The 25,916-nt window shown below is 35.9% G+C and overlaps 1 protein-coding gene across 3 annotated transcripts in view; it reads right to left on the reverse strand.

Annotated features, from left to right (window-relative positions):
• emid1 (EMI domain containing 1) overlaps nt 1-25,916 on the reverse strand; it is a 73,333-nt gene that overhangs the window by 34,570 nt on the left and 12,847 nt on the right. The window lies entirely within an intron of this gene.

Here is a 25,916-nt window from a genome sequence, read left to right on the forward strand (position 1 = left end):
TAATAGCTTCAGAACACCTGTAACTTATTTGATTTAATGTCAGTTATTCTGTTTCTTTTTGCAAACGCCATCTTAACAATTTCATCCAAGATGAGGTTAAGGTCAGTATGATTTTTTTTTTACGATTAAGAAATGTTAGCATGATTTGATCAAGGTAGTAGTAACAATAACCAGCAAATCATTCTCACTTTGCCTCCTTCCTCAGACATCCAAAAACCCTCACTTATTCATATTTTTCATAAAACGGAAAAATATCCAGTCAAAAATCACTATTACTTCATTTAAAATACCTTCTTAAAACAGAACCTTTCACTATGTAATGATTTAAATGCCAAACTTGCACAATGGGCACAAGAAGAATTGTTCCCCACTCACACAGCCAGCCAAGGGCATTTAGTGTGTCTGTGCATGTGTGCGTGCCAGTATGTATATAATTAGTTTCAAAGTCAGAGTTAAAGTGAGTCTAAGTGGTCGGTGAACTTCAGGGTGGCCATAGACCATTACAGAAGCAGTTGCACTGTTCTTGGTGGTTGTGGCTTCCCATAGTAAGTCACATGAGCAATCATACCTCACTGTTTCCTTGTGTTTAACTCCGTTAAAACCTAATTAAAACACACAAAGGCAAGACATTAAAGGGCTTGAAACAAAGACGTGCAGCTGCTATTCTAATCGTGTCCTGAACGGATTTCTGTGTGCTGTACATTCTGTGCATTTCTCTGGATTAGAAATGTCTTATTTCTAGAGGTCAGAGGTTACAGTGAAAGCTTCTCTGAATTCTGACTTTGCACAATGGAGTGCCATGTCTGAAGGCATTTTCTCATTAGGTTTAATGAGTTTGACAGACAATGGATTTATAACTAAACTAAAAGGTGAGGAATTGGTGACTATGGGCTGACTGATACTCTTAATTAGTTAGTTAGCTCATTCAGCAGATGGTTTTCAAGTGACTTGAAAAAAAAAACACACAAATTGTACCACAACCAGGACGTAAAAAAGCTGATGTAACCAAATTCTGAGCTCATCCTGTCATTGAGCCTCTTTGAGTTTGCAGGCCAGAATCTTAACCATACAGAAACAATCATCCAATTCAGACTGTTTAATATCTTTTAACATCCCTAATGGCTAGTTAATGTGAAATGTCAAAACAGAGACTCTCAGAATCACGTCCCTTGGGATGGCACACACACATATGCACAGTCTCACACACGTACATTCTTACAGAGTTTGCGTGCAGGAATTCTGACACCTCATCTAAACCGTGTGCTTGAATTCAGAGCTTCCAGCCTAACGCTAAAATAACACCTGCCAGGACCATGATGAGCATAGACACCTGTATAGAAAGAGAACAGAAGCATACTAGATGCCTACTACAGAATACAATACATTTCCATTGGTGTCACAGCCTATGTATGTTGCAATTCAGTCACTTTTATAATCTCCAGAATAAAACCAAATATTTGCATTTTAATTGCATAAAAAAGTCTAATGCTTTGGAAGTCTTCTGAGTTCACTAGCAGCACCAGGGATCATCCTAACTAATTAAGGCCTGGTTTCACAAACAGGTCTTAGATTAAGCCAGGATTTGGCCTCATTTCAATTAGGACATTTAACCATTACTGGTGTGCATCTTGAGACAAAACAATGGCGCTGATGTATTTTAAAACCAGAGCAAGTTGCTTTCAGTTAAAAAAGCTCAAACTTGCATTTTAGTTTGGGAGGCTTAAGCCTTGTCTGTGAAACCGGGGGTCAATGTATAACTAAAATGCAAAGAAAGTTACCTTGGATAAAAGTATCTGCCAAATGCATTAAATATAAATTTGTCATACTGCACATGGAAGGTAAAAGTGTGTATTCTACACATACAGAAAATATGCATACTGTAAATAATAGACATACTGCAAAAGCCATAAATGCATACCCTATTTCACAGTACAAAAATAGTCCTCAGGGCATTTATTTGATTGTAAATAAGAAATTAACATGCAAAACCAAACATTAATAATTGTTTTTAATATTTTTTAATAATTGTTTTCAATATTTTTAACAATAAATAAACTTTATAATGAAAATAAAAACATTAATGATGATTTAAAATTTTAGGGTCAATGTTTACAAACTGAAAATGACATTGGAAATGATATATGAAAATTAGAACAACATGCTAAATCAATAGGTGGGGTGTATAAAAATGGTTGAGGGGTTAGATTTGGCTCATGGGCCACCAGCTGAAGAGCCCTGAACTCTAATAAGCATCACAATGCCTGAGACTGTAAGAGCAATGAGGTCCATCTGACCCAACATAATCCAGCGGTTTCTCTTGATGTCAACTTAACGGGAATCTAAACATAAGATGATCATTTACACTGAGCACTGAGGTCAATCCCCTCATATCTCTCCAGGCTATTGGCATGACTGACAGGCACACAGAGATGAGTAGGAACTGAGGTTGTAAGCGCTGGGAGCTGAATGAACCGCTGTTTGCCAAGAATTCTGTATGTGTGTGAAAAGAGCTCTTGTTATCACTGGGACAAGCTTCTTATCTCTTTTCACTCTTTCTGCCATCAGAACACACACTTGCAGGCTCTTGTTCTCGGTGTTATCTAGACAGGTGTAATTATCTCTTATCTAACCTCATCTAACCTTCTTCTCTTTATCTTTGTCTTGCTCTTCATGTTTTACTTCATGTCTGCATCTGGCCAGCATCTCAGGTGGACGGGCACGGTCAGTTTTTCAGAAACAAAGGACAGTCCTGTGGTGTCATCTTTTGTGGCTTACTTGACCCTGGAATGCACATCTGATGTGGTTAATGGTCAACAGTGGTCAGCTGAGACACTTAAATGATCAGTTATTTTAGTTGTGTACCTGCATTGAATGAAATGGTTCACATTAGTTACATTTATTTATTAAGCAGACATCCATAGTGAACTATCTTTCGGTGTTTGGTGTTTTAAACCCCCAACGGCGCCTTCCAGGCAGCGAGGGGATGGGTAGGTTTAAGGTTGAGGGTAGGGTTAGCTGCCTCTAAGGAGCCATTGGGGGCTTAAAACACCATCGAGCCTATCTTTCATTGCACATAGGGTGACCAGACGTCATGAAAATCTAAGCTGTTGTCCCGAATCCCGAATCCGGCCCTAATTGTCCCGAAAATTATACTAAAGCAAATTCTTGAGTAGTTATTAAACTGTCCGTGGAGGTTGAGTCATCCTGCAGCCGGCAACCGCCGGCTGCTCATTGGCTGCAGCATTTTTTTTTTTTTTTAAGTTCTACAAAGATACCGTAGGCGCAAATTTAGATATGCATTGATAAGTGAGCGCAAGTTGCAGCAGCCGCGAGGACAGGGAATGTGCAGGCAGCCAGTTGTAAAGAGTGATTGATTGGTCGCGGCATTGTGTGCAAAAAAAAAATACTTCAGCCTAATGTCTGATGTCGGGTTACACAAAGCAAATCATCTACACAATTATTTAGTTTTCTTATTTAATGACCGGCAATTTAGTTGTGATAATAATTTTGGCATAAGGCTTATTAGCTTTAGGCTATAGCCTGAAAGGTCTGATTTATGCACTGTTACAATAGTAATTGTTTTTTTGTTTTTTCACAATGACATTTGAGTTCATGATTTTAATGTTGTTTTTTTGTGGCAGACTAAAGACTAATGACAGACTGTTGATCTTTGAATAAAAATATGTTTGGTTCAGTTTTGAAATTCATTATCTTTTATTATTAGCTGAATTTTTCAAAAGCCATTACTTAGTCTTCAGTGTCACATGATCCTTCAGAAATCATTCTAATATGCTGATTTGGTCCTTAGGAAACATTTCTAAATATTATCAGTGTTGCAAATGGTTGTGCAGCTTAATATTTTTGTGGAAACTTTTGATGTACAAAAACAGAAGAATTCTTCAGTGTTTCATCATCTTCTTTTGTGTTACTCAAAAGAAAGAAAGTCAAATATACACAAACACAGACGCCTCTCACTTCAAGGCACTTTTTCTCTTTCTCTGAAGTACAAGAGTCACTAACAAAGGCTGTTTATGGAGCGTGTGATAGCGCTGCTGCAACAGAGAGTTCAGTTTCAGCCAGCAGAACTAAATCATCCTGCCCTTCAGACCTTTAACATTCTTGCTAAAAGAAGCTTCATCCATTCAGGCCTGACAGGGCAGCATATCAGCACCTTGTCACTCCTGTTTGTCCCATCTGCCTGTCTGTTTCCATCTAATGAAAATAATTAGACTCAATATTATCACTCAGCTGTCCCCACTACCACACAGGCACATACAAACACTCTCCAAACACTCATTTTCACTGACAAGAAGCAGGCCAGACCAGTGAGTGGTGGGTGAGAGAGACTTAAATGGATGCCCACATTCCCTCCCTCTATTTCTCTTCCCACAGATCTGAGTTTTATCTTCTGCAGCCACTTCACCAGAACATCCACACTGCCTTGTGTTTGTGTTATTATAGGGGTGGATAAAAGATTGGGTTGATGGGATGAGAGAAACCCTGTGAGCGGAGCAATGAGGGGGTATTCAAATACAGGAGGAGAGGAATGTCAAACAGCACCGATCTCACTATAAGAGAGTCCTGGATCAAAACACACCCAGATTTTCAAACGCTAGTCAGTCAAAATACACATGTAAGTCAGACCGGAGGGTCACCAGAGGTCAGGTCGCTGAGGAACAGCACGGTATGCTCTGAAAGGTTTTAAAATACATGGTAGGCTATTTTAAAACTTTAAAGTGCGGCTACCAGAAACTGACCTGATGGTATGAAGGACTAAAAATGACAGAACGAAAAATAAATAAATAAATAAATAAATAAAAGTAGAAATAAATAAATAAATGCAGAAATAATAGTGAAAATAAATACATTTTGGTAATATAAACGGCTATTTCTGTATTTTTACATGTATTTATTTATTTATTTATTTATGCATTTCTATATGTATTTATTTATGTATTTATACATTTATTTATATATTTATGTATTTATATATTTATTTATTTATATATTTATATATGTATTTATTTATACATTTATTTATTCCTACATTTATTTATTTCTGTATTTCCACATTTCTACATTTATTTATTTCTGTATTTCCACATTTCTACATTTATTTATTTCTGTATTTCCACATTTCTACATTTATTTTTCCCTGCGCATGTATGCTAATTGACCAATGGCTAAGCCACGCCCCCAAACGCGATGAGCCAATCACAGTACGCATAGCTAACCCAATACACTCGGACATTCTCTGCTTCCTCGTCCATTGCAATGCATTGCGGTTATCAGTTTTCATTCGTTTTTATGTTTTTTCTTGTAATTTTGGTTTTTAAACAGCGTGTGTGTGTGATTTTGGTTGGGTGACAGTTGTAGGTTACAGTTTGACAAGAGTTTACAGTTTGACAAAAGCACAATGTTGTGTTTTACACAAATATAAGTAGGCTAAACAACTTTGCAGTTTTAATTATGTCCTGTATGAACAAAATGGAGTATGTTTTTATGTTTCCACTGTTCGATCGCGCCCGCTCTCTGACACACACACACAGACACACACACAAACACACACACATTCCAGCAATGCAATCTTGACATCGCAGCCTGTTCATTATTCTGCGCTCACACCAAACGCGAATAGAGCGTCAAATTCGCGCGTATCCGCATCTAGTTCGACGCTTGAACATTTTGAATCCAAAGCGAATAGGACGCGCGTATAAATCGAGCGTTTGAAGCGAAATAGCACCAAACTATAACGTTTACACTGTTAACTGTAAATCTTTGTTCTGGAGCTGAAGCTTATCGACCTTCTCAACAATAAAATTATTAATATAACCCTCCAATGCATATTTAAGGCCCTCTTGGTGACATCGAGATGATATATAATCTTTCTGTCTCCAAAAAATCATCAATTGCCTCCTGTGAAATGTCTCCTACTGTGACAGCTGCCAAAGCGCCTGTTACCGAATGTTGACTGTTTGTCCGAGTGAGTGGAGGGGGCGTGGTTAGCCATTGGTCAATTAGCATACATGCGCAGGGAAAAATAAATGTAGAAATGTGGAAATACAGAAATAAATAAATGTAGAAATGTGGAAATACAGAAATAAATAAATGTAGAAATGTGGAAATACAGAAATAAATAAATGTAGGAATAAATAAATGTATAAATAAATACATATATAAATATATAAATAAATAAATATATAAATAAATAAATAAATATATAAATAAATGTATAAATACATAAATAAATACATATAAAAATGCATAAATAAATAAATCAGGCATGTGATTGGCTAAGGACAAAAAAGCAGGAAAATATACTGAGACCCCCCCCGCCGATCAAACCGATAAAAACATCCAACTTTTTATGACACATGACAACAACTTATTTGAATTTAAAAAATAAAATATATATTTAAAAAAAAATGTACACCAAACTTAAACTGCTTAATGTGCAATATCCAACTTATGTCATGAGTATGACACATAACAACATAACAAAAAAAATGCAATATTGTGATATATTATTACAATTTAAAATAATTGGTTTTCCATTTATTAGCCTATACTTTAAATTATAATTTATTTCTGTGATGCAAAGCTGAATTTTCAGGATCATTACTGCAGTCCTTTAGAAATCATTCTAATATGATGATTCATTATCAAAGTTGGAAACAGTTCTGCTGCTTAATATTTTTTAATAACCTGTGATACTTTTAGGATACTTTGATGAATAAAAAGTAATAAAATAAAAATAAAAAAGAAGAATTTAAAAAAAAAAAAAAAAAAGAAATATTTTGTAACAATATACACTACTGGTCAGTAATTTGGGTTCAGTAATTTTTTTCTTTCTTTTTTTGAAATAAATCAATACTTTTATTCAGCAAGGATGTGTTAAATTGATAAAAAGTGATAGTAAAGAAGATTTATATTATTAGAAAGTATTTTTTTTTATTTTGAATAAATGCAGTTCTTTTTAACGTTTTATTCATCAAATATTTTAGGCAGCAGAACTGTTTCCAACACTCATAATAAATCAGAATATTAGAATGATTTCTAAAGGATCATGTGATAGACCGGATGTCACATGCTGAAGACTGGAGTAATGATCCTGAAAATTCAGCTTTGCTTCACAGAAATAAATTATAATTTAAAGTATAATAAATTGAAAACCAATTATTTTAAATTGTAATAATATATCACAATATAAAAAAATAAAAAAAATCAGTATTTTTGATCAAATAAATGCAGGCTTGATGAGCAGAAGAAACTTGTACTGTACTGGCCTGTACTGTATTCCCCCCAAAACTGCACAACTGTAGGGTAAAACATTAATAAAAAAGTGATGATAAAAAATGCGTCTTAAAACTGACATGATTGTAACAAAATCACACAGTCTGGAGAACTCAGAACAACTGCTAAGGTAAAAATAACTGCCATGAAATTATAGTATCTTACTCCTATGCAATTAGATAAACTGTTCATTCACTACATCACTTTACCTCTGTCTTTATCCTCTTCTCTTCTTTTTGGCACTGTATCTATCGCAGACTATAATGCTCATTTATAATGTGTCACGTAAATTCGGCCATCCGTCACAATCAGGAAACTTTCACCGCGTCTAGAACTGGCGCGAGCTGCCAGGCCCGTTTCTACGAGCTGTGTGTTAAGCGCCCTCAAAAAAAAGCAATGCTGTCTACATTGGATGCGGCGTCGCGCACGCTACACAACAAATTACCAACAACTGATCGCGCGCGCGCTCTGTTTCTGACGCACTTCAAGCACTCGCTGGGCGGGGAAAGATTGCATCTCTCTGCCATCTGTAACCATGTTGACGTGCCGCCCGGTGTGGCCGCGATTCGCGGCGATTGTGGTTCCGTCCCGGGTTACCATGGTGACGGCTGTGAGATTTTTTTTTTTTTACAGATCTGCATGATTCACGTAGGTCACATTTTCAGGTCGGAAAATCCGGAATTCCGGATTAATCCGGAAAAATCACATCCCTGATAAATAAATACATACATGTAAAAATACAGAAATAGCCATTTATAATACCAAAATGTATTTATTTTCACTATTATTTCTGCATTTATTTATTTATTTCTACTTTTATTTATTTATTTATTTATTTTTCGTTCTGTCATTTTTAGTCCTTCATAGAAACTGACCTGATGGTTAATAAAAACGCAATAATTATATGATTTGGTTCATGATTAAAACAACAAAAGTAACACGTTACAGCTTGTCTACATTTATGTGGGACTAAAAAATGTATAACTATTTATATTTTGATATTTTCCACCTTTTTCACTGAGGCTTAAAAGGGTGTTTTTTGAAGGTACTCTGTATTATTTTAGTTATTGTGAAATAAAACATTTGTCTCAATGTCATTGCATGCCTAATAATCCACTTCAAGCTGCAATATTAATTAAGAGGTATATAGCCATAATAACAAATGATTGCACAGAGGAAAATAATATCTCAGTCTTACTCAGCAAATTTCATTTTATCAGCTGCTTGGCAGTCAGCTCTTTCGACTCATAAAAGCTTTAAAGAAAACAGGGCGGTTAGGCCTTTCAAACTTATGGATGTCTTTAAGCTTTATGAATACAAATTACTTCACCCAGTGGGCAGATAATGAGACAGTTTGGGCAAATGGAAAATGAAATCATGCTGTCTCATCAGGAAAATGTCTTTTCCATATATTGTGTGCAGGGTTGTTGGGTTATCGTAATTAAAGAAGACTTGATATATGTAGCACTAGGCTACTGGATGTCTGAGCAACGTGGGCGAAGGAGCTTTTATCTGAAAATCTGACATGACTCATTGAGGGTGTCAGACTTTGTGGTTTTGGTTTGATGGACTACTGGCCTATGAAAACTCCAGAAAGAGTTGAACCAGACGACCTCCGAGAAAGAAGTTGAAACGTACAGTAGGTTGCTGCTGTTCTTGACTGTTTCTGGTGGAATAATGTTCATGTGCCCCCTCAAAAGGTCTAGCACTCAAGTGGACGCATTTCAGACACTAAGATGTACCATTATGCACTTAACTAGCACTTTGTTCTCTGTAAATGCAAGTCTTTCAAGGACGTTACAAATACTATAAACACTGCTCAGCGCTACCCTCTGCGGCAATGAAATATGAGGCCATGAAAAAGCAACTGAATTGGAAAAAAAGAGATAAAAAGGGGACAGATACAGAGAAGGGGCACCAATTTGTCCAAGAAAAACATGTTTAAAAGAAGAGCCAAGTGTGGTGCCAACGTGTGGGAGATGAGTCTACAGGCTGGCACTAGTGCCATCTGAAAAGAGATCAGCAGATTGATGTGGGAGAGGTAGATTACAGTCACCCTCACAAAACAAACACACAAAGAGATCTTGAAAATATTTTGAATTTGGATAATGGTGGGCGGTGTATAGTACACTTGAACAAACATGGTCTGCAAGATAAAATATAAAGAGAATGAATTCATGAGTAAATGAGAAAGTACAGTCTCAGTCTGTCTGCTAAATTGAATACATGTAAATAAAATAAATTCAGTAAGAGAAAACCATGAAGTAATGGTGAGTCTACATTGCCGTTCAAAAGTTTGGGATTGGTACGATTTTTTTTAATGTTTTTAAAAGAAGTCTCTTCTGCTCACCAAGGCTGCATTTATTTGATCCAAAATACAGTAAAAACTGTAATATTGTGAAATATTATTACAATTTAAAACAACTTTTCTATTTGAATATGTTTAAAAATGTAACTTATTCCTGTGACGGCAAAGCTGAATTTTCAGCTTCATTACTCCAGTCTTTAGTGTCACATGGTTCAGGAATCATTCTAAAATCAGGATTCTTTGATAAATAGCATTGATCTGAAATAGAAATATTTTGTAACATTATAAATGTCCTTACTGTCACTTTTGATCAATTTAATGCATTCTTGCTGAATAAAAGTATTAATTTTTTTCTTTCAAAAAAAAAAAATTCTTACTGACCCCAAACTTTTGAATAGTAGTGTATAATGTTACAAAAGGTTTCCATTTCAGATAACTTTCTATTCAAAGAATCCTGAAAAAAAGAGTTTTCAACACTTCCACTAGTGTACACTATCATTCAAAAGTTTGGGGTAAGTAATTTTTTTAAAAGAAATAAACACTTATATTCCGCAAGGACAAGCTACATTGATCAAAAGTGACAATAAAAAATAATTTTTACAATGTTACAAAAAATACTTAAATGCATCCTTGGTAAGCATGAGGCGTCTTCCTAAAAAAAAAAAAAAAAAAACGGAACGGAACGGTAGAGTAAATATAATATAATCTTTATAACATACATATAAATGAGATGTGACCCTGGATCACAAAACCAGTCACAAGTCGCACAGGTATATTTGTGGCAATAGCCAACAATACATTGTATGGGTCAAAATGATCGATTTTTCTTTTATGCTAAAAATCATTCGGATATTAAGTAAAGATCATGTTCCATGAGGATATTTTGTAAATTTCCCACCATAAATATATAAAACATTTCTTTTTGTGAGTGAATGCAGCACAATCGCGAACATAAATGGACAAATTTAAAAGCGATTTTCTTAATGTTTCGATTTTTTTGCACCCTCAGATTCCAGTTTTTCAAATAGTTGTATCTTGGCCAAATATCCTAACAAACCATACATCAATGGAAAGCTTATTTATTCAGTTTTCAGATGATGTATATATCTCAATTTCAATAAATTGACCCATGCGACTGGTTTTGTGGTCCAGGGTCATGAACAATATCACATTTTTTTTTATATTTTACATCAGTAGTGATTCAACAAAATGACACTCAAAATGACAATAATTTATATACTGTATTTAACATTTAACAACACTATGGCAATAAACAGATGTCATGAAGAAAAGCCAAACATACACTAGAAAGATTCTGAACAATCATGATTTTATGACAAATCCTCGGCTAAATCCATTCTGGCATCATCCTGCACAATTGCAGAATTCCAAGAATATGGAGTCTACAATCATTTCGCAAACCAAACAAATCCACACAGCTCAAATGATAGTGTAAAAGCCATGTGGGCCGGGCCGTATCATTCAGACACTCTGAGGTTCACCACTGACTTTTCTTTCACATGTCAGGTCTAGTGGAGAGAAATGAGAAACACAACCCCAAACAGACAAAGCACCCCCATGACACTCAAACCTCTTACAGAAATACCTGCCTCTCAAACCACAATTATATATACACTCTACATACACAAGACAAATTAATCTCTGTTTTTGGGCAGCTTCCACCAAACATAAAAACCGGTTTGCTTAGCCCAAAAGAGCAAGTGGCTGTTATGGCAGTGTTCAGTTAAATTTGGGCTTGTTTGGACAACCTGTTTTAGTTACAGCCTGACAGACACATTGTTTTACCCAAAAGACTCAAGTTTCAAACATTTGAAATTATTAAAGCCTCAAATCATAACTCTTTGTAATGTTAATAAAGGTTTCTTCGAAAAACATAATTCAGTTTTACCCACTCTCTGACTATAAATGGGCAGTTTTTTGTGTTTTTATTTTTTATTTTTGCTATTGTACCTTTAAAACTACCATGTAAATGCAAAATGCATGTAAAACAACCAGATTCAATCTGATCAGATCCAACATATTGTAGTTGGCACTGCTCAAATAACAAACCCATATTCCAAGGCATATAGTATAACGGCAGTATGGCATTAAACAAATGTCCAGAAGAAAAGCCAAACAAACAATATACAGAATCTGAACAATCATAATTCTTTGACAAATCATCGGCTAAATTCGTTATGACATCATCCTGTACATATTTACAATATTTCTGTATTTTTTTAAGTGTGGTTATTGTTAGCATAAGAGTCTTCTTTTAAAAACATAAAAAAATCTTACCAACCCTAAACTTTTGAACAGTATAAATACACAGATAAAAATGTGTAACTATCATCACAAAAAAAATCGTTCAAACTAATTTAACAATGTATTCAAAAATAAAATAAAAAATAAAGAGAAAAAAGATTTGCACTGCACCATCCTTCTCTTTAAATTTTTTAACAAATCTGATTACATGCCAACTGGAACAATAGAGTTGACGTCCTAATAGATGTGTAAATGTAGGTCATGTTAATTTATTTGACTGTCTGACCGCAGAATTGAATGATTTCGCAATGAGCCGTTTTTACAGTTTAGTTTCAACAGATGGTCGTATTGGACTAGAGCTTTGGGTTTTAAAACTTATATTATGTTTTCTATTGATATTGTTTAATTTGAAAAACATCAAGGAAAATTGAATTTTTCATGAAATTACACTTTAGTCTCGCATAGCCAGACTTTCAGACTGACGGCAGAAGGTCTGGACTCCTTACCAAGAGGACGTCTGATTGACATGTAAAGCAACCAACCAGCATCGTGTTTAGGGTCGTGAAAATGTAACGTCGATGCCCCTGCGATAACAGACCGTCGTGCAGTTCATTCAAGAACATTGTGCAAGTTTGATGCAACAATGGTGCTGTGAACTTCACATTCTTTTGAAAATCCAGCATTCAGTTGATCCTGATAAGCGCTCATTGTCACAGTTGTAAACGCGACGACTTTCTTCTTCCATGAGGAGGTTTGGCGCAACGGCAGCTTCGTTTCCAGGTGGACCGTTAAAGAACACAACACACGTCTCCCACAAATCCTGAGAATTCATCTAATCAGAAAACCACTTCAAAACTCCTGAAGTGTTTCCTATTTTGTGTGCCGTACGCATCAGACGTTCAGTCAACGGTCCATTGGCGTGATGTCTGAGGCTGAGACTACCCTTCAAATACCCCCCCCCTAAAGCACATCATGGCGTCCTAATCCCATGAATAATGTTTAGAAAACATGATCGCTGACGTGACTACATTCAGCAAAACCCCCCTTCCCCACAACAAACTGAAAGCTCTGTCTTCCTTTGTTGATCTTCCTCTCTCTCCATCTTTCTTTCATTCCAAGTGCCCTACAATAACCATTTTTCACTCAGAGGGAACTGCAATCTAAACCCTTTAGGAGCCTCTGCCAAAGCGAGCACAATGTCAGCCTTGACAATGAGCTAGAGTGTTGGAGAAAGAGAGAGTGAGAGAGCTGATTGACTTATTGCGGCCCTGATACCTGGCAGCAGTCGTAGGAAACATGTATTTTTGGAGTTTCCCCAGACTTTCACTCGCTTATCCTTCATCGTGCTCTTTCTCAGTGATGACAGAGAAGGAAAAGATATCGTGATGCAGAGAAAAAGAGACGGGGAGCCTTTATCACACTGTCTTTCCATCTGGAACTAAAACCGATTGTTTATACTGCAGTTGGGGGACCTTGCAGCGCGTAACAAACTCATTTTTATCAAAACAATTTGAAAAGACAGAGTGTTTATCCAGTTTTTAAACATTATAACATGACCTTTAGTAAATTTGATCTAGTGGTTTATCCAAAAGGATAAGTAGAAACTGACATCAAATGAAGGATACTTTTTGTCCAGCTAGCTTGCTAATTCAAACTCTGGCGTGGGAAAAGCTAAGCTGTTCAAAGCCTTAACATCAGCTCTATAAATACAACAAGAATTCAAGAGTAGCATGTCACTGACTCCAGCTAGACTGATTAAGGTCCACAAACAGTTCAATTCTTCTGCAGCGCAAACTCACACTGCTCTCTACTTCAGGTGTGTGAGACAGTTTTTAAGACAGACGATGTGGGACACTTCCAGCCCAAATAACAGACCCAGACATCATCCTACCAGTGCTGAATAACCCTGCCTCTATTCTCCTGTCCCGTCCAGTCCAGTGGCATCACAGGGAACTCTCAGCAAGCCTTCTCATTGGCTGGTGGCTGGACTGAGTCCAGATCCCTCCGCACACATTATGTCACAGCACACAGTCCATTAAAGTGATTTACTGCCCTCACTGTCCGTCTGCTAGAAAGAATGGCAGCAGCAGTAGTGAGTGAGTGTGTGTAAAAAGCAGTGTTGGGGAAGCTACTTTGAAATCATGCTACAAGCTACACATACTTAGTTAAGTAGTTAAATTATACTAGTTAAACTACAGTCAAGCTAAAAAGTAGTTAGCTAGACTACAAGCTACTAACAAAGGGCTATTTAGAGGGAGTCTTTTTAAATAAAAATTACTGTTCAAAAGTTTTTAATGTTTGTGCAGTAAGGGCCATATTTACAAAAAAAAAAGCATGATGGGAACTTTCCAATGGGAGTGGAAAGTTTTGCGTGTGATCTACTGACAAAAAGGATAAGTCAGTCGCTTCCTAAACCCCCACCCCCCACCCATCCTTGAACGTAGGGTGTAAGTTACTGGTTTTATGTTAAAAAAAAAAACTTTTTTATTTTTTTTGATTTAATGAATGTACAGTTATGTTTTGTCTAGTTAACTATAAAAAGGATTGGGAGTAACACAGTCTGATGCTGCATCAAGAAATGCAACTTGAATCTCTGTTATGCAAGGAGAAATCTAAACACCTGTTCAATGCAGAGATGCCGGTGAGTTCTCTGGGTCAGAGCCCATCTCAGATGTTCTTAAAGACAGTGAAAATGTGTGCTGTGGTCTGATGAGTCCATGTTTCAGCTTGTTTTTTGGAAAAAACGGACATTGAGTTATCAGTCCCAAAGATGAAAAGGACCATCCAGACTTTCATCAACACAGGTGCAAAAGCAAACATCTGTCATGGTATGGACGTGCATCAGTGCAAACGGCAGGGGAGACTTGGATTTGTGTGAAGGTACCATTGATGTGGAGGCACATTTTGGGATTGTATAGAGACATATACTGCCATCAAGATGCAAGACAATGCAGGCCTCATCCTGCAGTCCAGATCTGTCACTTATTGAAAATGTATGGCCCATCATGAAAAGGAGAAACAGCGACGACCACAGACTGTTGAGCAGATGTCTTATATCAGGCAGGATTGTGTAAAATTTCCACTTGCAAAACTGCAACAATTAGTATCCTCAATTCCCAATTGATTAAAAAGTGTGATCAAAAGGAAAGGTGATGCCTCTGTCCCAACTTTATAGGAGTGTGTAGCAGCCATCAAAATCAACATTTGTTTATGTTTACAAAATACAATTAAGTTGGTCAGTGAAAACATTGGAAATATTTTCTTTGTACATTTATCAGTTAAATAAAGGTTCAAGAGAATTAACAAATCACAGATTCTTGATTGAAATGAAATGAAGTTGTATTTTTAAATTGGTCTCAGTCATTAGATTGGAAACTTTTTTTTCTTTGAAATGGGAAACTTTTTTTTTTCTTTTCTTTTTTACTTTGAAAAAGTAACTCAAATTTTGTTGCAAATTTAAAAGTAATGCGTTACCTTACTAGTTAATTGTAAAAAGTAATCTGATTAAGAAACTTGCACTGGTTTAGAATGACATGAAGGTTAGTAAAGATGATACAACAAGATTTTTTGGTAAACTATCTCTTAATCCACCTTCACATGTTATATTTGAAGATACTACTACTGTGCACGCATACATTTTAAGTTAGTCACACACAAGACCAGCAAGAAATCAGTTCATTTTAAATTTCCTGCTGCATTTCATGATGGATCTCTTTTCCGACACAGATTCGGTCTGTTAAAATGAAGTCAGCACCGCACACCTCTGGCCAAAACCACAGACAGAAATCTCTAATGCACACAACATACTGCAACTCCATCATCCCTCTGTGAACACCAGCACCTCCATCATCTCTTAATGGAATAATGCTGTCGCTAAAAACCCAACACAACAGATTAACATCAACACATAGTCACTAACATCTGACTTTATTATTTGTACAGACAGATACACTGCTTTATCCTGCTAGTAAAAAAAAAACAGGTCAGATTCTAAAGGATCTGTTGAAAATGTGCTTTTCCAAGTGCATTTAAAACTGTGCACTCAAGCATTTATATGTGATGTGGCAAGACACAAAAGCTTACTTACAATAATGCATGTCACATTTTTTTTGTTAAAGCATACAATTTCACTCACCATACATGTGTGAGTAGTATACATTTACAAGAAGTGTACTTTGAGTCACATTTGAGCTAATAAAAATGTAGAGAAAAGGGCAATTTGATTTCCTGGTTTCAGTTATACCACAAAATATAACGAAATGCTTCCTTTAATATAGTATAATATGAGGAAATGAGAATAAATTTTAACCTTCATGATCAGTTGAATGTTTAATGGCAAGAAGTGTAAAAACTGTAAATACAAATCCATGTAAACTTTGACATACACTAAGGGCCAGATTTACTAAATAGTTTAAATTAGCGTGAGAGCGTAGATGGGAGTGGAAAGTTCTGCGTGTGATCTACTGACGAGGCGCAAATTAAGGAACATTTCACGTCTGGTTTAAAGGTGCAGTGTGTAATTTTTAGTGGCATCTAGTGGTGAGGTTTGCGAATTGCAAACAGCTAGTCACTCACGGCCTATCCCTCCGTTTGCAAACTCTAAAGAGAAGCTACGGTGGCCGACATAGGATCGGAAGATGTCTGAGTCAGCAGAGAGTAGCAAGTCAAGCAATGAGGTTTCTTTATATTATATTTTATATTAAATTATATTTACTTAATTGTTCAGTAAAACCACATGTTATTGCGATTGTTATTTTTACTTGTTCATCATTGTGTTAGTCTTTCATTCACTGACTTTACCATAGCTTGTTTCCATGCTAGTTAGTATAAGATAAGAGCTATGGATAAGAGCATCAAAGCAGCTAGGTAAGGGGAAATAGCTAACGTTACAATGTCCGAGGCGTCGTTCAGACAGCATGTTTTTCTCCACGTTTGCAGAGTCAGGGACAACCTGAGTATTCTGCTGCGTCTTTTTCTGCTGCTTCTCATTCAAGTTAGTGACGAAACACGCTCTGTAGCGTTGTTTGTTCGCTGTCGGCTACGGTAGAAACATGACGTCACAATATGTCGACCTTCATAGAAGGGGGGTGTCTGCGGTTATGTAGATATAAATGACTCATTCTAAGGTAATAAAAACATAACGGTTCATTAAGTAAGGTCTTTATATACCACTGAAAACATAGTAATGGATCTTATATTGCATTTCTGTCAATAGATCCTCAGAAATATTACACATTGCACCTTTAAGACGTGCTTTTGTTTGGGCGGTAAATAATGGTGCAAACACTAGTAAATTGACAAGCACAAACCTTAGAAAATTACCTTGCATGATTCATTTAAATACTCTCCTCCCATAAATTTTGTGTCTTAAAGGGAAATTCCCTGTCCACACTGTTCAGCGCTAATTTTTCACTGCGTGTCTTTAGTAAATCCTGACAGTAGTTCATGAATTAACCGTAGCAGATCTATACAGGTGGAGCTGGGGAAGGTGGAAGGTTTCTGAAAGCGCGCTGCACTGCTAAGGCAAATTCTAACCAAGTATCTGAAGGTTGAGCATGCAAACTCATTGGCAACTGATACAGCAGGAAACAATCAGCTGTGCCCTATAAAGAATGATGTGATTGGAAGCAGGTTGAGTTAAAGACCTATTAGCCTGAGCCATCACTTTAATGCATAAACATAAATTTCTTAAAAAAAAAAAAACGTACAAACCACAAGCTTTGGAACGATTGTATATCATATTACTTCTACTGCAAGTGTAATGTGCAAAGACAACGGCAAACCCCATATACTTCTGAAGGAGTAGCTTGAGCCAAATCTAGGGACCAGAATATCATATTGACCAGTACACAAAGGCTATTTTCACTTTGACCTGTAAGAAACCACCACAAACACCCTGGCAACTGCACAGTAACATGCTAAAACCACTCAGAACACCATTTTAAACCAGAAATTTCAAACCTATTCTATAAGCAGAAAACATAGATGCAATCTGACAGCCCTTAATGCACAATTGGGAATCACTGCAGATGTATTGTAACATAAAACCCCCTGCGGCCACCCGGTTTCTTCCTAATCCTTTTATCCTGTAAGTTTCTACAGCATTGCTGTGGAGCGTGGCTCTAATAAGCATGTGTGCATGTAAAGCTCAACCAAAACCTGCCACTCTAATCACAACCATCTCTATACCACCACATAAGCACATACAGATCCATTCCGGACACACACCAATACACAACTTACAAATGTTTGCAAATGACATCAAAGAAACATGGGGTTTTGTGTCTTTGCTTAATCAGCAGCTTAAATGAGCTCTTGGCAACCACAAGATAATTTGAATATATGAATGACATCATAACTGCTCACCGCAAATGAAGACTTCTGTGGTTGTCTGTCAGTCTCAGACGACCAAAGAAGCGAGAAAGGGAGGTGGGAAACAAGAGACAAAGAAACTGTGTCTTTCTAAGGTTTTCTAATCTTCAATATAAAAATATAAAGTGCCTTTTCATGTGGCAGACGCATAGTTAAGTTTTACAGGGCCATATAAAAATATAACAATAAAACCAAAACACACACCCCAAACAAGACGTGATGTACAGAATGCTTAGCAATAAATCTCTGTTTCAATATATTTAACAGAGGAAGAAAGGCGAAGAACAACGGGAGACCCTTCTATATAAATATATTAAGACCCCTTTATAGTGTGTGAGAAAAATATTAAGCATGATATTATAAATACAACATTTGTTCTTCAAAATTAAGTTACTGGCTTTTATAGTGTCATTGTACCAAAGCAAGAACTGATAGATGTAAAAAACAGAAAAAACATAGTTAATTCAATTAAAAATGATCTCTGTAGCACTTTCACAATAAATATAGTTCCAGTTTTACATACAATACTGCTTTAAATTTCATTTCTCGAGCTAAAGGAGATAGTTGTGAGGAGGAAAAACACTTGTCAAAAAAACTTGTTTTTCAAAAAAAATTCTGCAGCCCCCTGGGGTTCCCCAGATCCCGCACTTTATTCATTGAAATTATAAATCTCTAGGAGCTAAAAACTAAACTTGCTTTCCAACACCCCTATAAAAAAAGCAACGTATTGAAACTGCAAGCTTGTCTAGATAAAGTAAATGTCTCCTCTATAAATATGTACTTTCCTTCCTTGTACTCAATTAATTTGTTTCTTTCCATCCCCAGTGCTCCACTTCCTCCGGTGGGGCCCTGTGCAATGCAGCACTTCCTGTTTGAGTTTAAATGGTGGGATGTAGAGCGCTGGGCCTGTTAAACATGGCATTTCCTGGTTTACACTGAAATGAATGAGTACACATAGATTTCACACTCATCTCAGCAGGTGGGTTATGACATCCTGCAGATTGACTGGGGCCATGGGAAGGAATGGACAACTCAGAGCAGAGAAAGGAAAAGAAGGGAGTAATAATGAATATACAATATACAGTACAGGCAGCAAGAATTTAGAATAGCAAACAGCTCACACAGCAAAACTTACAGTTGTTTATAGCAACAGATGGAAGATGTGGGGTGAAAAGAAAGAATATGACTTCATAGGCTGCTGATGGGCAATTTGCAACGTGCATTAAGAATGTGTTCATAGTGTGCACTTTGGGTTCCATTCAAGCTGTGTGAATGGTGCTGAATAAGTAAAATTTCCCATTGTTATATTATTATTATTTATGTGTTCAAAAAGTTCTGATTGTGTGCTTACAATGGGTATTCTTATGGTGTTCACAATGTTTGTTCATAATATTTGGAATGTTCATTCAAAGTGTTGCATTCAGAATGCTTTTTCACAATGTTAATTCAAACTATGTTTAGATTGTTCCTTAGAAGTGTGTATTTCGAATTTTCATTCAAACTATTCACTCAGAATGTTTGATCAAACTGTGTCCATTCTGTGTTCAGAATGTTTGTTTAAAGTTTGCATTCAGAATGTTCGTTCATAGTGTGTTCAAACTGTTTATTGAAAGAATGTGTTTAGAAAGAAACTGCATTTAAAATCTTCGTTCATAGTGTGTTCAAACTGTTTATTGAAAGAATGTGTTTAGAAAGAAACTGCATTTAAAATCTTCGTTCAAAGAGTGTATTCAGAATGTTCGTTCATAGAATGGCTGGCTTCCAACGATTATGATCAGCCGAATAAGTGAGTGTTGTAAAATGCAGTCTAATGTTGCTAAACTGCGGGATGTGCTTGATATTAAACAGTTTTATTAAACGTGCACTAAGCCGCAAAAAAAGATACTGTTCCCCAGGCAGCTTCCCGTGCGCACGCTCCAAGCCAGAGCGGAATGCGCATAAGCAAAGTATACTGTGGGCTTCGGATACATGCCTACAAACAGCCTACAAAGCCTACAAAAAATGTAAATGCCGTTTTGTTGAGTATCCCTGTAAACACAGTCAGTTATGTCTTAACACTAGAAGTGCCATATGACAGTCATTTTGACTGTTTTGAATTTTATATCTGCAATAACTTTGTTGAAAAAAGAAATAAAATCCTGCTGGTACCTGACTTTTCCTAAAAGTGTCTGTATTTTTATTTAAAATGTTTTTAATATAAATTACACATAAGGCAAAAAAACAAATGAACATATTTACCTATTTCGGCCATAGACAGTCATATTGACCGCACTGAATTTCGCGGTATTATTATACATATACCAATATACACAACAATAAAATGTGGTAAAAAATACACAAAACATATTCCACAACAAATCATTTAAATGTAATGATATACAGAACAGAACAAGAATGAAAAAATAACTATAAACAAGCCAAAATGAAATAGGCTACTTTAAAGCGAAAGTGAAAGTAAGCGGCGTTGGGCTCACGTAACTCTAATTAGAATCAAAATGTTTCAACATTTGCGATGTATTTGGATGGTAAACTATTCTTTATTATAGGCTTTGTACTTCACTCACGTTCCAATATCGACGGAAAAAATCATCCTCTTCACATGCGCAAAAATTGTACTAGCCTAGACTATAAAAACAGAGCAGTGGAATTTTTATATGTTAGGTTGACTATTTTATTATTATATTTTATTATGGCTATAATGAACAGGCTGCGATGTCAAGATTGCAATGCTGAAATATGGTGTGTGTGTGTGTGTGTGTCTAAGGCGCGGGCGTGATCGAACAGTGGAAACATGAAAACATAGGCTACTCCGTCATTTTGTTCAGGACATCTACGGATTTTATTATTTATAGATGTATAATTAAACTTGTTTAAATGTACAGTTTGGTGTTTTGTTTTTAAAAGATATCCTAGTACAATAAATACATTCATCTCTCAATTGGGTATTTATCATTAAAGATATAGAGTTTGGAATCTAGCGGTCAAAATGACCGCTTGCGGCAGTTCTAGTAGTTATGGAATTCTGGCACTTCTAGTGTTAAGTGAATGTAAACAGTTGGGAAAGAAAACGCATGTGTGTGTAACAATATATTGGATCTGTGCATTAGCTCTTAAAGTGACAGCAGCCTAATATACCTGCTACAGTCTGTCATTAATGATAAACAAACAACAAACAAACAACAAAGATAAAATCACTCATTGCTCTTGAACGAATAACTTTTGTAGTTTTAATAAGGGTTTGTCTATATTTAATGTAGAAGTGAAGACTATGCAGTTATTATACATTATAATTTGTTTCTTTGTTCTTATTGTATTGCTGAATGTCTGTAATTGTTTTGAGGACATTTATCTTAGCTACATTAGTTAACGTAGTATTCGTTTTTGCTGATAGTTGTAAAATTTCACTGATATCTAAAATTACTCATATCATGAAATAAGACTTTGATCATATCACCCACCAAATAATCATGTTAAATAATCGTGATTTCAATATTGACCAAACTAAACATGATTAAGATTTTTGCCATGATCGAGCAGCGCTAGTTCATAGTGTGTTCAGAATGTTAATTCAAAGAGTGAGTGTTCATTCTAACCTAGTTTAGAATGCTTGTTCAAACGCATTAAGATTGTTTGATCAAAGTGTGTATTCAAAATGTCAGTTCATGGTGAGTTCAGAATGTTCATCTAAATTGTGTTTTCAGAAAATTTGTTCAATGTGTGTTCAGGATGATCGTTGAGAATGTTGATGCTCACAAAGTACAAATACACAACAGCTGCACAATGCGCTCCTTGACACCTCATATCTCCCACACACGCTCACACACAGGCAGTGCCTCACTTGAGGTGCATAAACACACTGAGCGACACAAAACCGACTGGCTAACACAAAGACAGGCATGAGGCTCTTCCTGAAGGTTTGGCCCTTTCCCAAGTCATTAAGGACAACTTAAATCATTCCAGAATATAAAGTGCTCTTTAAAAAAAACGAGCTAAAAAACGCTCCCAGCTGACTGCCTCCATACTGAGTGTGTGTAACTGATGTTTGAAGTGTAAGAGCTTAGCGTGGAACCCCCCGATAAGCTGAGCTGAGCTGTGAAAACACAGATTACATTTCTGTGGCTTTAAAGCATCCGTCGCATGCCTGCGAGCCGAGCGGGTAATTAGTGCATCAAAAGCGCACAGCCTCACTTTGACCGAGGGCCAGGGTTTGATTCGGGGCCCTTCGCACTTCTAAGACAAGCGTGCTAATTCAACACGTCCTCCCACACAACAAACACACAAGCTGTTCACTTCCTCTCAATCACTCGCCGACTGTCAGTCAGATTGTCTTACGCACTTGAGAAGGGTGAAGAGTTAATGTATATGAATATAAACCTCTCAGAATGAATCCTCATCATTTATTTAAATAAACAAAAAAGGACTGTGGAGAATTCTTCTTAAAACACTGAGACACAGAGGGGGAAAATAATGATTTAACAAGTGTTAGGTCATTACGCTTATCAACAACATGATCTGTGGAGCTCTGTTGAAATAATAAACTGAGCTGAAAGCAGATATGACAGAACAATATTTTGACATACAGCCTTGATAGACAGTATTTAATTTTTCCCGGATAATACATGCTCTAATTTGTTCAGTGCCTTTAATCTTTGGGTTTTTAAATCCTCAAATCTATTGTGCAGTATTGGCGTGGGGGTATTTTTGTCGCTTGCAATTCTAATGAATTCTCAACAGAGTAACAAGAGATATCCATTAAGGGTTTGCTTTTAGAATTATTCATTTAGCAGACACTTTTATCCAAAAGACTAAGATGAGAAACTGAAAATTTTTCAGGAGTAAACCAGAACAGTACAAAACTAAACCAGAAATTACAGAACAGTTGAAAGTTGTTTATGGTTTATAAAACTCTTTGCATGAATTCTTTTGCATTGCATCCTTTGAGCATTTCCATCTGTGAGCACTTACAGTAATGTATGTAAAAACTGAGCGCAAAACTATCATAACAGCTCATACAACACATCGGGCCTCAAGTGTTTACTAGACAGCTACACATCTAGATTTTCAGTGCCCATGTGTGTGTTTGCATATATACATACATCAAATGTTTGGGGTTAGTAAGATTTGTTTTGAATAAAATTAATATTTTTATTCAACAACAATTCACCGAACTGATCAAAAGTGACAGTAAAAACATTTATTAGGTTACAGTTCTATTTTAAAAAGAACATTGTTGTGTTGAACTTTCTATTCATCAAAGAATCTTTAAAATAATGCATCACAAAAATATTAAGCAGCACAACTATCATCAACACTGATAATAATTAGAAATGTTTCTTGAGCAGCAAATCAGCATATTAGAATGACTTTTCAAAGGATAATGTGAAGACCATAAGGAATAATGGCTGCTTAAAATTCAGCTTATATAAAAATAGAAAACAGCTATTGAAATTGTAATAATATTTCACAATATTATACTGTTTTTACTGTCTCTTTGATCAAATAAATGCAGCCTTGGTTAACATTCAAGACTTTTTTTCCAAAAACACTGGTGTGAAATGGTAAGAATGGTAGAGTATATATGTCCAAAGTTTTCAACATGTTCTTACAAATAGAGTAAAACCTGTCGAACACTGACCTGAGGACATTTGAAGTGATCCTGGCTAACAGATGTTCAAAAGTCAGTGTGCAGTTTGTGTGTGTGAGTGTGTGAATGAGGGTGGGACGCTGATCTTTATGCAATGTACTTCAGATAAAAAGCTTGACATTTACTTCAAATATGTTTTTGTGTCTTATCGGTGATGTAATGTTTTCACTAGTTCAGACGACGCCGGTGAGAAAGGGAGAACTACGGAGAAAAGAAAAAGACATTACAAGCATGAACATGATTACAAAAGCAAACAAAATCTTTGGCGTCCCTATTCAACAATTAATATAAATACATACAGATCTTTAAGGATCTTTAAAGCAGGCCTGGAAGGGAAAAATGCATATTAATATATATTTTGTCATATGTATTTAGCTCGAAATGTTTCTTATGATAAACAAAAATGAATGCTATAACGTTGATGTTTTATGTACCAAAGAAATATGATACTATATCGGCAGATCTAGTGTAGTTTTTGTTGCTGTTGATGAAGTAGTGAGGAAGTAGTCCTGCTTTAAAGTGAGGATAATGTGTATGAGAAATTGTTTGAGCGAAGCAGCACTTCTCTCTACCCTCATTCCACGTACACCACATCAGAGCACAACTGATCGCTCAACAACACAGAATCACTGCGCTGAGATGCTATTACACTTTACATTTCAAACTACAACCCATACCCTGTGCATAACAATGATCTGGAGCCAGTGTAGACACAAACAGAGACAGCCAGTGTTATAATACAAAATGAGGTGGGGGCTGTCTGGATGGTATGTCTCACTATATATGAGAGGATAAAGCTCATTCTTCACGGTCTCTGATATAACAGACGCTAATAAATGTTCATGCACACATAACATGCTTTTTAGTTTCGGTCTATGGCGTACTGCACCAGTGACACAAATGATATCTTGAGGGTGCTGAAGCCCACTGTGGTGTCAGAAAGAGAGAGAGACAGAACGGAGCTGTCAGTTCTACTCAGGGCTGTCTGTGATCAGAGTTTGTCTCACATGGTACTGATAAGACATTATAAGACATTTTCACAGGCCTCAGAGCGTCCCACTTAAGATGGTATCCTCTCTCCATTTCATCATCCCTCTCTTATAAGTAACAGATTTAACTTAATTCACCCACTTTATCTCTCATTTCATGGATGTCTGCAGCCTTTGGGGGATGTCATTTTATGAAAGATTTGCATTTTGGTTGGCGGTGTGAGTGTGTTTGTCTGTATGGTTTCATCTTTAGATAAAACTAAACTCATTCCCAAAATAAGGAACTTTTAAAGCAACCTTTTGGCTCATTTCGGTTCTTTAACCAACTCAACTAAGTTACCAGAGTTATTGTGTCCATGAGATAAAGGCATACCTACTAAATGGCAGTGTTGCATTTTTTACCCAAAATCCACCAGGACTTTTGTTTGAGAGTTACAGGAGTAAGAGTTTCAGAGAACAGTGACTGAAATTTTTCAATTTAGATTCATTCATGTTTTTTATTAAGCAGAAATCTCTCAGGTTTAAATAAAAATATATTAATTTGTGTTTCGAAGATGAACAACAGTCTAAAGAATAAAGGTAATTTTTGGGTGAATTATTCCTTTATTTAATCATTTAAAAAAACTCAGAAGTTAGAGCTTAAATCAGTTTGATGGACATGAATATGAATTAATTAGATGAATAGCATAAATTATATATTAGATAAAATATATAGTATATTAATATATATAAGATAAAATTAATAACATTTATTATAACTATTCACTGATTTATTTTATTAAACTACATAAACAATAATTAATAACAAATCATGTTTGTATAATTTACAGCAATAGCTGAAACGTTGTTTTTTTTTATAAGCAAACTAGACATAACTAAAAATGTATCTAAATGAATCTGAATAAATGTATCAAAATATGCATCAATTATGAATTGGATGAATGAAATCAAATAAAATCACTGAATGAAGTCTAACTGCAAATGTTGTGTAAAACATCTAATTTTGTTTTCCAAAGAAAAAGCTATGAATATGTATTTTGAACAA

This window comes from Abramis brama (genome assembly GCF_963993115.1).
Source record: "Abramis brama genome assembly, chromosome: 5".
In the NCBI taxonomy this organism is placed as follows: Eukaryota; Metazoa; Chordata; class Actinopteri; order Cypriniformes; family Leuciscidae; genus Abramis; species Abramis brama.